Raw genomic sequence first — 16,281 nt, 5'->3', positions numbered from 1 at the left:
AGTTATAACCTCATAAATGGACAGTGGTCAGAATTGTAAAAATTGGCCGGGTCATTAACGTGCAAACCACCCTTGGGGGTAAAGGGGTTAAACACGGGTGGTCGTGGTCTCTTTGTTCAATTTTTTTTATATTTTTTTAAACTGTAATAATAGATTTTTTATTATAAAATTTAGTGAAATGTAATTTTCTTGCAACATCAGATGGGTGTTGCTTGAGAACATTTTTCTTTAATTTCGGTATCATTTTACCCCTATTTAGATGGTGCAGATTGTGCAGTATCAATTTATCAAATAGTTGAAATTGCATCTTAAGTCTGAGTATCACTGCTATATTTGAGATCGTAAGCAGATCCTCGGTTTGACCTAGAAAACACAAGCGAGTAGTAGTAGGAATTGAACTTGTCCTCATACCTTACTGTACACGTTCTGTTCAGCGTGCTGTCTCACTTCACAGCTGTTCCACATTCCATCCTCACTGGGTACAAATAACTCTATGGACATTGTCAATGATGGACAACTGCAGAATTCCATTTTGTTATCCAGAGTGTCACCAGGAGACGGAGATAAACCAACTAGAATAAATTATATAGAACAGAGTACAATAAATCCAGTAGAACAAATTGCTTCATTTAGCAAAGGATATAATATATGGTATAAGGTACAAAAGACTATGCTAAACTAGTTTAATTTTTACAGTGAACATTGATGGTATTGCTGTCATTGTAGTCTGTAAGAACACTTTAAGGATATCCTATCTAATCTTTATCTGGAGTGATTTAACTGAAAGTCTATGGCTATGTGCACACATTGCGGATTCGTGTGCGGATTTATCCGCACTGTTTTTGCAAAATCCACAGGTAAAACGCACTGCGGATTACCTGCGGATTTACTGCAGATTTCCTGCGGTTTTTCTGTGGATTCCACCTGCGGTTTTACCCCTGCAGATTCTTATTACGGAGCAGGTGTAAACCGCTGCGGAATCCGCACAAAGAATTGACATGCTGCGGAGAATACAACGCAGCGTTTCCGCACGGTATTTTCCGCTGCATGTGCACTGCGGATTTTGTTTTCCATAGGTTTACATGGTACTGTACATCGCATGGAAAACTGCTACGAATCCGCAGCGGCCAATCCGCCGCTGATCCGCTGCAAAATCCACAGCATCTGCACATACCTTATATTTGAAGGCACATACCCTATATTTGCTCAAAAGTTTGTCTGGATCCCAGAAACTCCCTCAGATTTTATGCACACACACGGATTAGAAGCAAACAGGTCACAGGTGAGGATGTTACCTTTAGTAGCCATTCAAATGCATTTGTGTCAACTTCTGTGCATGTTATCAGGCCAAAATCACCAGGGTATGTGAACTTTTGATCAGGGTCATTTGGATGTTTTGGGTTGTCATTATGGTTTAAAAAGAGAAAACACAGTAGTTTAACAATAAATGACTTCACCCAACCACTAACCATGAGTGGAGAAAAAGTTTTGGTGTTATCATTCATATTCTCTGAAAAAAAGGCCAAGAAAGCAAAAATTCTGCAGGGTATGTAAACTTTGGAGCACAACTGTATCTGATAACTAATTTTTATAATGATTTCAGCGTATCCTCATAGATTACATGACAGTCAGGATTGGCAAAGTCTCCATGTTAAATGTATTATACACCATTTACTATTTTTTTTATTGAATAGTGAAAATATATATGCCAATTCCTTAAAAAAGTACTGCCTTCCAAATTTATATGTTGCAGTCATCATATTATATAGCACTGTGTACTTACAATTGCTCATTTTTCCTTTCTACACAATTGATAAGTCTACTTTCTATTAAGTCTATGATATCACATGATTACAAAAACTGACTAGCTTTATCTTGAAACAGGAGGACAATTTTCCCTGCAGGAATCATAAGTCACTGCAAAAGTCTCTGGCAGGGGGGAGTAGTGAGCAGCTGGGTCAGGAGTTCAAGAGAGGAGTGATGAATGCAGGGACAAGAGACTTCTCTTTTCTCTGCTCTATGCAGAAATAGGAAGAATTATCTGGGTCGAAAGGCAAAATGAGCAATTGTAAGTTCACAGGGCCATACAATATGATGACTGCAATATATTAAGAGGATAAAAACTTTGATGGGAGGAGGAGTGCGTCTTTAATATTTCCAACAAGTGAACTAGTTGTGGCTGGAAACTGTCATTGCGTAAATTCAGAAAACTAGCCTGACTTACTGCTAGTACATCTGAGGGTGCATTGATCTTGTCTATCCCATGTGCTGTAAAAAAAGACTTGTCAACTTTCCTGACTTATCTGACACGGAGTTTATCAGGGGAACCTACAGACACTGCAGTAGCACAAATATTATATTATTCCATTCCCGCTCTCTAGTCTGATAGTTTTTACCTGCAGTGATACCTAGTAACAAACCTTCAGCTTTGTGTGCATGTCTAAATCAGCCTCTGCAGAAAAATGTGATTAAATCACTCTGTTGAAGAAAAAAAAGGTTGAGAATATAATAAAAGATTAAATATTAGAGGATTTTGCACAATTTATACTATTATTAATTGGACTCTGTCACAAAGTTTTCGCTACTCCATCTTAGAGCATCTTGATGTAAGGGCAGCGACTCTGATTCCAGCGATGTATCAATTGCTGTGTTACTTACTAAGCTGCTTGCTGCAGTTTTGATAAAATCACTGCTGTAGATCTAGCAGTCCTCTAAATTCTAAGCTCTATATAACCCCTCCCGCACCACTGTTTGACAGATTTTCTCTGTACACTGTGCATAGGCAGATTTCTCTGTACACTGTGCATAGGCAGAAAGCTGCAAATCAGTAGTGAGGGCGGGTAAATGAACAGGAGGTTACACAGGTCACAGAGGACAGACCCCAACATTTGGATATTGTGATGTGATATAAGTTGATATAGCTTTATTAAGCTCTAATGTAAAGTTACACGGGTAAGTGAGCTCTGGCTGATTTTGAAGTTCACTTTAAACCCCACTGATCACTAAAACTGGGGTTCAAAGCCCCCTATTCCTCTTTATTGCCCAACTGCAGCAAAGCGGAGTACTGATCAGTATCCGATCCATTTTAACTGTTTGTCATTAGCCATGTGGAGAGGAGGAATGGGGTACTCGTGCCCAGTGGGGCATAAGATCAGTGGGGGCCCAGCAATCATACAATTATTACCTGTTATGGGACAGAGGGTAAATGTATTTTGTTGGAACACCCTTTTAAGTGAATAATAAGGTAATTTACTGCAGCTTTTCAATGAAATCTAAATCACGTGGATTCTGTAGAGGAGGAAAACAGGGATTTTGCTTTTCCATGAGTTGACTAATTAAATTAAGTGACATAATTGGAATTGATTTGTAACACACATAAAGTATGCCTTTTCATAACCTGCATGAAATGCCAAATGTCTCAGTTATGTCATCACAGTCATCCATCAACTTCTCTTCTTACACAACTGCTCCATTTATTATTACCTTTAAAAATACACAAGGTAAAAAGGTTAACTCAGGTTAGGTGTTATATTTCCACTCAACTGTAGTGACACTGGAGCTGATTTCTGCGTACTAGTGAGATAGTCTGTAAACAGGCCGAGCTGTTCTCGCAAGTGGTTTGTTTGTTTTCTAGGTAGAAAGTGTGACATGGAAAAGACGGGACTTGCCACACTCCTGCTCCAGTCTGTCAAGCTCTGGAATGACAGTTCCAAATAGACTTTCCTCTTGATGTGCTGCATTATACTCGCAATGTCACGCAGAACAATTAGAAAGGTTACCACAACACTGCCCTGTTTGTGAAGATATGTGTCTCAGTAACACTCGCTTGTATTGCATTATGACAGAATCACAGAGACAATGCCATAGAAGCATTACTGGTCATCCATTTTGGAGCAGGTTTTCTGCTGAAACTATGGTGTAATTGGCCAATAAGATGCCACTTTTATTTTTTCCCCCCAAGTCATGTCTGGTATATTGTAGGTTGGATTGTCCATATGAAATATCCACCATTAGACTAATTAGGTGCATGGTGTCCGATTTTATTTTGTTTTTGGTGAGCTTGTTAAATATCTCAGTAGAAAACATCCTTCCACCTAAAGATGAAAAGATGGGGCAGATAGATAAAGCTAAATGAACCTTTTGAGCCATCCTTGTTTTCAACCTGTTGGTAATTATTGATTGTCCTGAGATCATAGACTTAATTAGGCATGCTAATTATTTCCGGAAGTATAACAATACATAGCGATTAGCCATAGTAGCAGCTATAGTTAAGATAATGAAGCATAATTGTGCAGTCCTCAGATGACAATCCTTGCCGCTGTCTTACCACTTCAACACTATACATCCGAAACTACTGTCCAAGATATCCAAATGATTTTCACCTAATCATCTAAACATATTTTTTTGTATTCTACTAGTCCACTGGTAGAGAAATGTTTTTTTTCGGCCAAGTACCACTTGCATATACTGTATATCACATCATTCACGGGCAACACAAGTTTATCAACTTAAATATTGGTCTGCTGTATTTGGTCAAACATTTAATCAACTGACTCCTGCCTTTGACGTCAACAACAACAAAAAAAAATATTTGAACATTTCTCTTGGAAAGATCAACACTCTGCATCAACGTTTCTATTCTTTGTAGCCATAATTTGTAGCCTGTCGCACCAATTAAATTTGTCATTAAGTTTGACACAGTTACTTGCTCCTCTGAGGACACAGGCTTCTGTTCTCTACAGCGTATGCTCTGCACATCCACCCTGCCACCAAGTAGAAGATACTGGAGTATTCACCAGGAAGCACGAGGAAGGATCCAGCATGGACAGATTATCCCAGGTAAGTATATGTATTTATTGATCCATTAAAATCTTCCAGAGGCAATAACTGGCATATGAGCAAATAGAAAAGGTATTGGAACGGACCTACGCATTTCGGCAATAAGCCTTATTCATGGTCTGCATGTTGGCTACCTAGGTCTCCATATACTGTATATGGTATGTTTATGTTGTCACTGGGCATTTCCTGTTGCTTTTGGAAACTCATGGGGAGGCTAATTTGGAATGAATAGTCAGCTGGTACCGTGGGTTAAAATCAGGTTAAAATAAATAGTACCAACAGGTATGAAAAAAGTTTAACTGGAAATAACTCTACAAATGAATATATAATATATACAGTGTGTCTGTAAAGTCATGGTGCACTTTTGACCAGTCACTGGAAAGCAACAAAACTGATAGAAATGAGAAATCTGCTCCAAATAAAATAAAAACTCTCCCAATTTCATACCTATTCAGTGCAGTTCGATGTGGGCTTCATTTGTTGTCATACACACCTAATCACAATCTTCTGCAAAAATCTTGCATCTTTGTCGATCTCATGAAGCATATCTGTAGCAAACGCGCATTGTTTGGGTCTATCTGCCGGTTTGATGGCGTGAAACAGACGCAATTTGTACCCCGTAAAACAGAGACGTTTCTTTAACACCTTATGAACTGTAGTCTTGCTTAGGTTAGGTGTAATTGTCGAGCACACGCACTCACAGATTTTTTAGGGCTCCTTAGGTAGCTATCCCATATAGCCTCTACAGACTCATCACTGATTGATGGCCTACGAGAACAGGGATTCTCCACCAAACTGCCGATTTACTTCAACTGCTTATCCCACCGAGTAATGTTATTTCTATGTGGTGGCGCTTCGTTATAAACGCGCCGATATTCACAAAACACTTGACTTTCCTCTGTACCATCCACATCTCGACTGACCTGGAAAACCACACAGCTGGCATAAGCTTGTGGCTGCATGATGTCACATACCTGGCAATGTATTAATCAGAGTTCAGTTTATCAGGGGTTAATCTGACTGGGGGCTCAGCAACAGCTTAAATGAGTTTGTTTTGTTTGATTGGTTCTTGTTATCTCTCCTCATGAACAGGTCTGATATGATTGGGCCAGAGAAAGCGCGCCAAAATGTAAACTATAAATAGATCCTGTGACTGGTCAAAAGTGCACCATGACTTTACAGACACACTGTATATTCACAAGTAAGACACTTCAAAACTGCCTGTGCTTCATCCACATCACTGACATCCATCACCTTATCCCTCATTAAGTCAAGAAATAAGCATATACGTGCTATTTCTATCATTTTCCCCTAAGTAAGTCAGTGATATCCATCAGTGAGTAGTTTTTTCTAAGTCACAGTGATGCTTCTATAGAGGCTAAGAAGACTGAAGATGATGGATGTGAGTGATGAAGATGACACAAGTGGTTTGAGCGTGTCTTCCTGGTGAATCCTCCAAGCTCTTCCAGGTGTAAGAGTGGATGTGCAGTGCTGTACAGCACAGTAGGCCTTAGAAGGACAAGTTACTTGGATTTTTTTTGGATTTTTACTGTGCAGAAGCTGTTGCCTTAACAGTGTGATTTCTCAGTCCTTAAAAGGCCCACAGGCCGGACATTCCCAAGTACTTGTTCTAAACCTACAAAAACTGCCCCGTCTCTGGAATCATTTAAGTTAAAACAGTGATAACAGTAGTGATGACAGTAAGTGACCTCTGAGGCCACTGATTCGCTGCAATGGTAGTGCCAATCTACATATTATGACTGGAAGCCTGGAAAAAAAGACCTGAGGGTGAGTGATGGACAATATTTTTTTCCAAACATCCAGATTATCTTTTTAAATGTACCTCACTGTGCTACTCAGAAAAGAAAATCTCAATGTCATTGTGAAAGAGGTTTCTTTATCCTAAAGACTCAAATACACATTGGATAGCAGTGGGACAAACGATCAGCCCTCTGGTAGCAACTTATGTCTGGGAAGATCAAAAGGATCTACCATTGAAAATCCAACGTCAGATTCTTCTCTTCCCCAACATCATCTCTCGGAGGAGAGTTCGGAGGCCCCATACACATTAGACCAGGGGTGGGCAATTAATTTTCCTGAGGGGCCACATGAGAGACCGTGACTGTTGTCGAGGCCCGAACCAATAGGCTGAAATTAACTCAATATTAACATCAATATATTATTATTATATTATAATTATATTATTGGTAATTATATTATTAATTGACCCATATACTGAAGAGAAAAAAGGGTGGCACTCACCATTTCGAAAATCCAATCTTTATTGTGACGATTTAAAACATCTTCAGCAGGGAGGTATAGAACGGAAAGAAAAATCGGACAACAGCCGTTTCACGCTCCCTTGCGCTTCTACGGGAGTGCGAAACGGCCGTCGTCTGTTTTTTTTCTTCCCATTCTACACCCCCCTGCTGAAGATGTTTTAAATCGTCACAATAAAGATTGGATTTTAGAAACGGTGAGTGCCACCCTTTTTTCTCTTCAGTATATGGATTTATGCAATTGCTTACAGGGTTTGGCACCTGTGAATCCGAAAGGGCGGTGTATTTGACGTGGTAATCACACACAGTGGATATTTGGGCTCAAGTGTTGCAGCGGTGCACGATTCTTTCCTCTATAGTATTGATTATATTATTAATTGTATCACTTAGTATTGAGCAGAATTAATTATGCTGACATCCAATATGAGCCCCCCTTATATACTGTAAGAGCCCTCACACAGCCTCCCTTTATATACTGCATGAGCCCCACAGCCTGCCTATATACTGCATGACCCCACACAGCCTCCCTATATAGAGCATGAGCCCCACACAGCCTCCCTATATATACTGCATGAGCCTCACACAGCCTCCCCATATATACTGTATAAGCACCACACAGCCTCCCTATTTATACAGCATGAGCCCCACACAGCCTCCCTATATAGAGCATAAGCTCCACACTGCCTCCCTATATACTGCATGAACCCCACACAGCCTCCCTATATATACTGCATGAGCCCCACACAGCCTCCCCATATATACTGTATAAGCACCACACAGCCTCCCTATTTATACAGCATGAGCCCCACACAGCCTCCCTATATAGAGCATAAGCTCCACACTGCCTCCCTATATACTGCATGAGCCACACACAGCCTCCCTATATACTGCATGAGCCCCACACAGCCTCCCCAAATATTCTGCATGAGCCCCACACAGCCTCCCTATATACTGCATGAGCCCGCCCCACACAGCCTTCCTATATATACTGCATGAGCCCCACACAGCCTCCCCATATATACAGTATGAGCCCCACACAGCCTCCCTATATATTCTGCATGAGCCCCACACAGCCTCCCTATATATTCTGCATGAGCCCCACACAACCTCCCTATATATTCTGCATGAGCCCCACACAGCCTCCCTATATATACTACATGAGCCCCACACAGCCTCTCTATATATACTACATGAGCCCCACACAACCTCCCTGTATATTCTGCATGAGCCCCACACAGCCTCCCTATATATACTGCATGAGCCGCACACAGCCTCCCTATATATACTGCACTAGATTGTGGCCCGATTCTAATGCATCGGGTATTCTAGAATATGCACGTACCCGTAGTATATGGACAATGATGATTCCAGAATTCGCGGCAGACTGTGCCCGTCGCTGATTGGTCGAGGCAACCTTTATGACATCATCGTCACCATGACAACCATTATGACATCTACGTCGATACTGTGCCCGTCGCTGATTGGTCGCCAGGCCTCGACCAATCAGAGACGCGGGATTTCCAGGACAGACAGACAGACAGACAGACAGACGGAAAAACCCTTAGACAATTATATATATAGATGAGCCCCACACAGCCTCCCTATATATACTACATGAGCCCCACACAGCCTCCCTATATATACTACATGAGCCCCACACAGCCTCCCCATATACAGTGTGAGCCCCACGCAGCCTCCCCATATATACAGTATGAGCCCCACACAGCCTCCTCATATACTGCACAAGCCCCAAACAGCCTCCCAATGTGCCGCACGAGGCCCCCATAGCCTCCCCTTGTGCAGCACAATGCCCCAGAGCCTCCATTTGTGCAACACGATGCCCCCATAGCCTCCCCTTGTGCACCATGTCACCCCCATAGCCTCCCCTTGTGCAGCACAACACCACCATAGCCTCCCCTTGTGCAGCATGACACCCCATAGCCTCCCCTTGCACAGCACAACAACCCCATAGACTCCCCATGCCCACATACTCACCTCGGTCTCCCTGATGCACTGCTTCTTTCTCTGCCTCCGGTGCACTGACTCTCCGCAGCACACGTCATCGCGTTAGCTGTTTTACACACTGATTGGTGGAGGAAGTTGACGGAATTTTCTTTTACCTAAAATTTGGATGATTAGAAACAACCTCATAAGGAAATAATATGGTTAATTAGTTGGAATATATGGACTTTCTTTTACCTTTTTAGCCATACTAATAAGTATAGTATTAATTACATCCATAGAGTCAAAAATTGCCATTACAATGAAGCCTCCATTTCTAAAGGCCATGACACTTTGTATAAAAAGTAGTGAGATTTGTTTTGTGCTGACCTAAAAGTCAAATATAATCACAAGTTGAAAAGAGACATGCGTAATATGTATTCTAGGAGCTAAAGGTGTGTGTTATGTCTTAATATATTATACTTTTATTTGGCAGAGAACCTTTCAAGGTGATGTCTGTAATAGTACAAAGTGTTCCACCACGTCAGGGAAACTGCTGTAATTTTTTCTTCTCTTTTTTTATACTACCTAGCAGTAGCCCATCCCAACATTGTAAACAGCACCACAAGCAGACAAGCTGAGTCACTGCTCAACCAACAGCTAAAAAACAGCAAAGAAAGATAACATATATGAAAGAATATGAGATACAAAATACTGTACATATAATTATTATACTGTAATATAATTAGAGCCATAATTTTATTATTATTGTATTTTATATATGTTTAATGTATGGTTTATGTATGTTTTTATTTATGTACCTATTTTTAACATTGGGTATGCAGGACATGCGGATGTATGCGGATGCGTCGTATTGACACACCCGCCGACCGCACGGGAACGCAACAAGTTGCGTTCGCGGGCGGTCGGCGGGTGCGTCAAAACGACACATCTGCATATATCCGCATACATCCCCATGTCCTGCGTACTCAATGTTAAAGATAGGTGCGCAGGACGCATTCAGAAGTATGCAGAAGTAGGCGGTGCTTAACGGAGATCGTAGGCAGCCCTCCGCAAAGCCCCCGAACGAAACCTGAATTAGTCAACCATGAGGATCTAGTGATACTTTCTTAGTTATGGATTAACATCTGCTCACCTTAGAAAACTCCTTCACCAATACGTTTTCAATGTACTGAACAAATACTGTAATTTTTATACTGTTCAATAGCTTGTACGCAGTTTGCTATACTGTTTGCGAGTTTGGAACAAGTGGTTTTGCATTGATTTACCATGATAAAAGTTTCTATGATTCTCTAAATTTTCTCCAACAATAATTCCATGCATTCTTTATCGAGGCCTATATTTAAAAATTCTGCAAGCATAATTTCTCTAACATTGGACATGTATTCTTCCAGCCAATGTATAAGCTATTATTGGGGCAAATTTCCTAAACTATATTTACGGTTGAATTTTGTCTCCAATGCCATGCGTCATATTAAATGTGTAAGACACTTTCACCTATTCCCGGTTTAGTTAATTTGTAAAATGCGCTGGATTTATTATTGGTATTCACCAGCTTTGATACAAAATCACTTTGTAAAGTAAATCAGTATGGAGCTGTATGTAATAAAGAAGAGAAGCTTGTCTAGCTTCTAGACAGTATGTTCAAATGTATAACCTAGATTGAGATAGTTGGTGTCCCTCAAAAGCCAGTGTGCCAGATATGAAGCCAAGGCCTCTAGCTATGGAACACGGATTTGTAGCACAAAAGACTTAGAAATTGAGAGATTACATACATATTTGTATATCTACTGAATATATCATTCATAATCTCTTGCTCTTTGTCATTTTTTATTAAAAACATGTTTTATTTTTAAAAACGTTCCTAGTGGCTATCAGATTGGAAATACATATACATTCCTGAATTGTATGTACCGTAATTGTTGAGTACTGGCACCCTCCAGTCCTTAAATCTCCCATCATCTAGTGATGATGAGGTGACTCTGTTGAGGCAGTCCCAGTCCACACAGCAAAGCCTGGAAGGGAGTTGAATAAAATAGGAAATGTACATTTTTTACATGCGCGTCAGTGAGTTTTTTGTGAAAACTGTAATACTTTACAATTTTTTTCTTGTATTGTAGATGTGCGATAGGTAACTAGGTTAACATTAAATTGCATGAGGCTAGAAAAAAAAGTTTTAAGTTCAATGGATGTCAGAGACTGCTGTGAGTAACGTCGCACTACAGAATATGGTGTGCTATATAAGAAATGTTGTATTCATATTCACAAGAGAGTGATTCTCATTTGTGTACTGTCAGTATTAAAATAGCTTGCAAAATATAACTCACTCCGTTGCACCCTGTTTTGGCATTTTTGATGAGGCCCCTTTCTTCATATCTGATGTGTCACTTTATGTGGTAATAACATTGGAATGCAACTACATATCCCAGTGATTCCAATATTGTATTTTTCATTTGTAAGTTATATCAATGGTAAAATTTGGTCCGTATGTATTGCACTTGTTTATGACAAAAATGTAGAAAAAATCTGCTATTTTTTAATAATTTACTTTGTGTGCACGTAAACCGATAAAACGCAATATCTATATATATAAAGCTAAGTGTATGTATGAGTGTGTGTATGTATCAAGTCATGCCCACTCCACATAGCCCCGCCAACTCCGCATAGCCACACTCACTCCACACGCAAAGCCCCGTTCACACAGCCCACGTTGTTAGCGCACTTGGGCAGAAACACATTCAACTCAAAAGCCACCCTGCAAAACTCACCGGCTGCGACGTCCCAGCCGCTGCAAGCTACAGTCAGGGCTGCCACCTTGAGAGTATCAGTGCACGGCAGGCACTGGCCACATCTACCTCCGTCGTGTCTAGAACATCAAGGGAAAGGGAGGAGCCTCATGGATTATACCTCTGTGCTCATAACAGGAAGTTGCTGTGAGAGGAAAAGAGAAGTGAGGTGAAAATGAGAGGAGTGAGGGGAAAATGAGAGGAGTGAGGAGAAAGCGAGAGGAGTGGAGAAAATAATGGAGCGAGGTGAAAATGAGAGGTGTGAGGTGAAAATGAAGAGGTGTGAGTGGAAAATGAGAAGAGTGAGGGGAAAATAGTGGAGTGATCAAAAAATGACAGGTGTGAGGTCAAAATCACAGGTGTGAGGGGGAAAATGAGAGGAGTGAGGGGGAAATGAGAGGTGTGAGGGGGAAAAATGAGAGGAGTGAGGGGAAAATGAGAGATGTGAGGTGGAAAATTACAGATGTGAAGGGGGAAATGAGAGGCGTGATGGGAAAATGAGAGAAGTGAGGTGCTGCTGCAGTATGAGGCTGTGTATAGAGAAGAGTGAGGTGCTGCAGGTGGAGGCTGTGTATAAGGCCACATTCACACGTTCAGTATTTGGTCAGTTTTTTACCTCAGTATTTATAAGCCAAAACCATGAGTGGGAGAAAAATACAGAAGTGGTGACATGTTTCTAATATGCTTTTCCACTGAATGTTTTATGCCAAGTTTTAGCTTACAAATACTGAGGTAAAAATACTGACCAAATAACATGTGAACGAGGTCTAAAGGAGAAAAGTGTGGTGCTGCAGAAGACGTAGGCTGTGTATACGATACGCTTTATTGTAATTATTGCAATTTAACTCGGGATCAAGTGTTTCCAATTGTATATGGAAGAGGAGTGTGAATAAAATACTATCAACTTGGGTAATCATTTAGTTAATTTGTGTTGCAAATCTGTAGTGTTGAATATATGATGTGAAATGTTTTAATGTGCAATATAATCATTATAATTTGTTATAACTAACCACAGTTAGTTACTATGCCCGGGCAACGCCGGGCTCTCCAGCTAGTAGTTAATAAATACCATATACGGTATACCTAATGTTTACTTCACATTGACATTATTTTTAACTATCCCTTTTTAGAATGTTAGAAGACATAGAAGTTTAGGAACACTTTTGTATATTTTGAAGTTGCATTGAAAGGGCCTACATATTCGAAACTCTCTAAAAGTGATTGTGTTTTATAAACTGTTCCTCGCAAAGTATTGAAAAACCACATTCAGGAAGTCTGTTAACCATTCAGATGCTTCACAGTAATTAACCCCTTCCTGACATCGGACGTACTATCCCGTCGAGGTGGGGTGGGCCCCCATGACCACGGACGGGATAGTACGTCCAGCGCGATCGGCGGCGCTCACGGGGGGAGCGCGGCCGATCGCGGCCGGGTGTCAGCTGCCTATCGCAGCTGACATCCGGCACTATGTGCCAGGAGCGGTCACGGACCGCTCCCAGCACATTAACCCCCGGCACACCGCGATCAAACATGATCGCGATGTGCCGGCGGTGCAGGGAAGCATCGCGCAGGGAGGGGGTTCCCTGCGGGCTTCCCTGAGCCCCCCGCAGCAACGCGATGTGATCGCGTTGCTGCGAGGGTCTTACCTCCCTCCCTGCCTGCTCCAGACCCGGATCCAAGATGGCCGCGGATCCGGGTCCTGCAGGGAGGGAGGTGGCTTCACAGAAGCCTGCTCAGAGCAGGCACTGTGAAGCAGCCTGCACTTCTCTCAGATCGGTGATCTGTCAGAGTGCTTTGCAAACTGGCAGATCACCGATCTGTATTGTCCCCCCCTGGGGCAAAGTCAGAAAGTAAAAAAAAAAATTTCCAAATGTGTAAAAAAAAAAAAAAAAAAAATATTATTCCCATAAATACATTTCTTTATCTAAATAAAATAAAAAAAACAATGAAAGTACACGTATTTAGTATCGCCGCGTCCGTAACGACCCGACCTATAAAACTGGCCCACTAGTTAACCCCTTCAGTAAACACCGTAAGAAAAAAAAAAACACGAGGCAAAAGACAACGCTTTATTATCATACCGCCGAACAAAAAGTGGAATAACACGCGATCAAAAAGACAGATATAAATAACCATGGTACCGCTGAAAGCGTCATCTTGTCCCGCAAATAACGAGCCGCCAAACAGCATGATCAGCAAAAAAATAAAAAAGTTATAGTCCTCAGAATAAAGCGATGCAAAAATAATTATTTTTTCCATAAAATAGTTTTTATCATATAAAAGCGCCAAAACATAAAAAAATAATATAAATGAGGTATCACTGTAATCGTACTGACCCGAAGAATAAAACTGCTTATCAATTTTACCAAACGCGGAACGGTATAAACGCCTCCCCCAAAAGAAATTCATGAATAGCTGGTTTTTGGTCATTCTGCCTCACAAAAATCGGAATAAAAAGCGATCAAAAACTGTCACATGTCCGAAAATGTTACCAATAAAAACGTCAACTCGTCCCGCAAAAAACAAAACCTCACATGACTCTGTGGACCAAAATATGGAAAATTTATAGCTCTCAAAATGTGGTAACGCAAAAAATATTTTTTGCAATGAAAAGCGTCTTTCAGTGTGTGACGGCTGCCAATCATAAAAATTCGCTAAAAAACTCGCTATAAAAGTAAATCAAACCCCCCTTCATCACCCCCTTAGTTAGGGGAAAAAAAATGTATTTATTTCCATTTTCCCATTAGGGCTAGGGTTGGAGCTAGGGTTAAGGCTACAGTTAGGGTTGGGGCTAAAGTTAGGGTTAGGGTTGGGGCTAAAGTTACGGTTAGGGTTTAGATTACATTTACGGTTGGGAATAGGGTTGGGATTAGGGTTAGGGGTGTGTCTGGGTTAGAGGAGTGGTTAGGGTTACTGTTGGGATTAGGGTTAGGGGTGTGTTTGGATTAGGGTTTCAGTTATAATTGGGGGGTTTCCACTGTTTCGGCACATCAGGGGCTCTCCAAACGCGACATGGCGTCCGATCTCAATTCCAGCCAATTCTGCGTTGAAAAAGTAAAACGGTGCTCCTTCCCTTCCGAGCTTTCCCGTGTGCCCAAACAGGGGTTTACCCCAACATATGGGGTAGCAGCGTACTCGGGACAAATAGGACAACAACCTTTGGGGTCCAATTTCTCCTGTTACCCATGGGAAAATACAAAACTGGGGGCTAAAAAATAATTTTTGTGGGAAAAAAAAAATATTTTTTATTTTCACGGCTCTGCGTTATAAACTGTAGTGAAACACTTGGGGGTTCAAAGTTCTTACAACACATCTAGATAAGTTCCTTGGGGGGTCTAGTTTCCAAAATGGGGTCACTTGTGCGGGGCTTCTACTGTTTAGGTACATTAGGGGCTCTGCAAACGCAATGTGACGCCTGCAGACCATTCCATCTAAGTCTGCATTCCAAATGGCGCTCCTTCCCTTCCGAGCCCTCCCATGCATCCAAACGGTGGTTCCCCCCACATATGGGGTATCAGCGCACTCAGGACAAATTGGACAACAACTTTTGGGGTCCAATTTCTCCTGTTACCCTCGGGAAAATACAAAACTGGGGGCTGAAAAATAATTTTTGTGGGAAAAAATTTTAGTTTTATTTTTACGGCTCTGCATTATAAACTTCTGTGAAGCCCTTGGTGGGTCAAAGCGCTCACCACACATCTAGATAAGTTCCTTAGGGGGTCTACTTTCCAACATGGTGTCACTTGTGGGGGGTTTCTACTGTTTAGGTACATTAGGGGCTCTGCAAACGCAATGTGACGCCTGCAGACCATTCCATCTAAGTCTGCATTCCAAATGGCGCTCCTTCACTTCCGAGCCCTTCCATGCGTCCAAACGGTGGTTCCCCCCCACATATGGGGTATCAGCGCACTCAGGACAAATTGGACAACAACTTTTGGGGTCCAATTTCTCCTGTTACCCTCGGGAAAATACAAAACTGGGGGCTGAAAAATAATTTTTGTGGGAAAAAATTTTAGTTTTATTTTTACGGCTCTGCATTATAAACTTCTGTGAAGCCCTTGGTGGGTCAAAGCGCTCACCACACATCTAGATAAGTTCCTTAGGGGGTCTACTTTCCAACATGGTGTCACTTGTGGGGGGTTTCTACTGTTTAGGTACATTAGGGGCTCTGCAAACGCAATGTGACGCCTGCAGACCATTCCATCTAAGCCTGCATTCCAAATGGCACTCCTTCCTTTCCAAGCCCTCCCATGCGCGCAAACAGTGGTTCTCCCCACATATGGTGTATCATCGCACTCAGGACAACTTGGACAACAAATTTTGGGGTCCAATTTCTCCTGCTACCCTCGGGAAAATATAAAACTGGGGGCTAAAAAAATAATTTTTGTGGGAAAAAATTTTTGTTTTATTTTTAC

The 16,281-nt window shown here is 41.5% G+C and overlaps 2 long non-coding RNA genes across 13 annotated transcripts in view; one reads left to right on the top strand and one right to left on the bottom strand.

Moving 5' to 3' along the window:
• The window catches only part of LOC143804741 (uncharacterized), a 1,170,763-nt gene that overhangs the window by 864,432 nt on the left and 290,050 nt on the right, over positions 1 to 16,281 (top strand). The window lies entirely within an intron of this gene.
• The window catches only part of LOC143804743 (uncharacterized), a 123,240-nt gene that overhangs the window by 52,307 nt on the left and 54,652 nt on the right, over positions 1 to 16,281 (bottom strand). For both annotated transcript variants that reach the window (XR_013221095.1, XR_013221094.1), the window contains exons 3-4: positions 2,421 to 2,478; positions 412 to 572 (exon numbers count right to left, since the gene is read on the bottom strand). This is a non-coding gene — a long non-coding RNA (uncharacterized LOC143804743). The remainder of the gene's footprint in view (positions 1 to 411; positions 573 to 2,420; positions 2,479 to 16,281) is intronic.

Source organism: Ranitomeya variabilis, chromosome 2 (genome assembly GCF_051348905.1).
Source record: "Ranitomeya variabilis isolate aRanVar5 chromosome 2, aRanVar5.hap1, whole genome shotgun sequence".
Classification (NCBI taxonomy): Eukaryota; Metazoa; Chordata; class Amphibia; order Anura; family Dendrobatidae; genus Ranitomeya; species Ranitomeya variabilis.
This window is presented reverse-complemented; position numbering and strand designations above follow the sequence as displayed.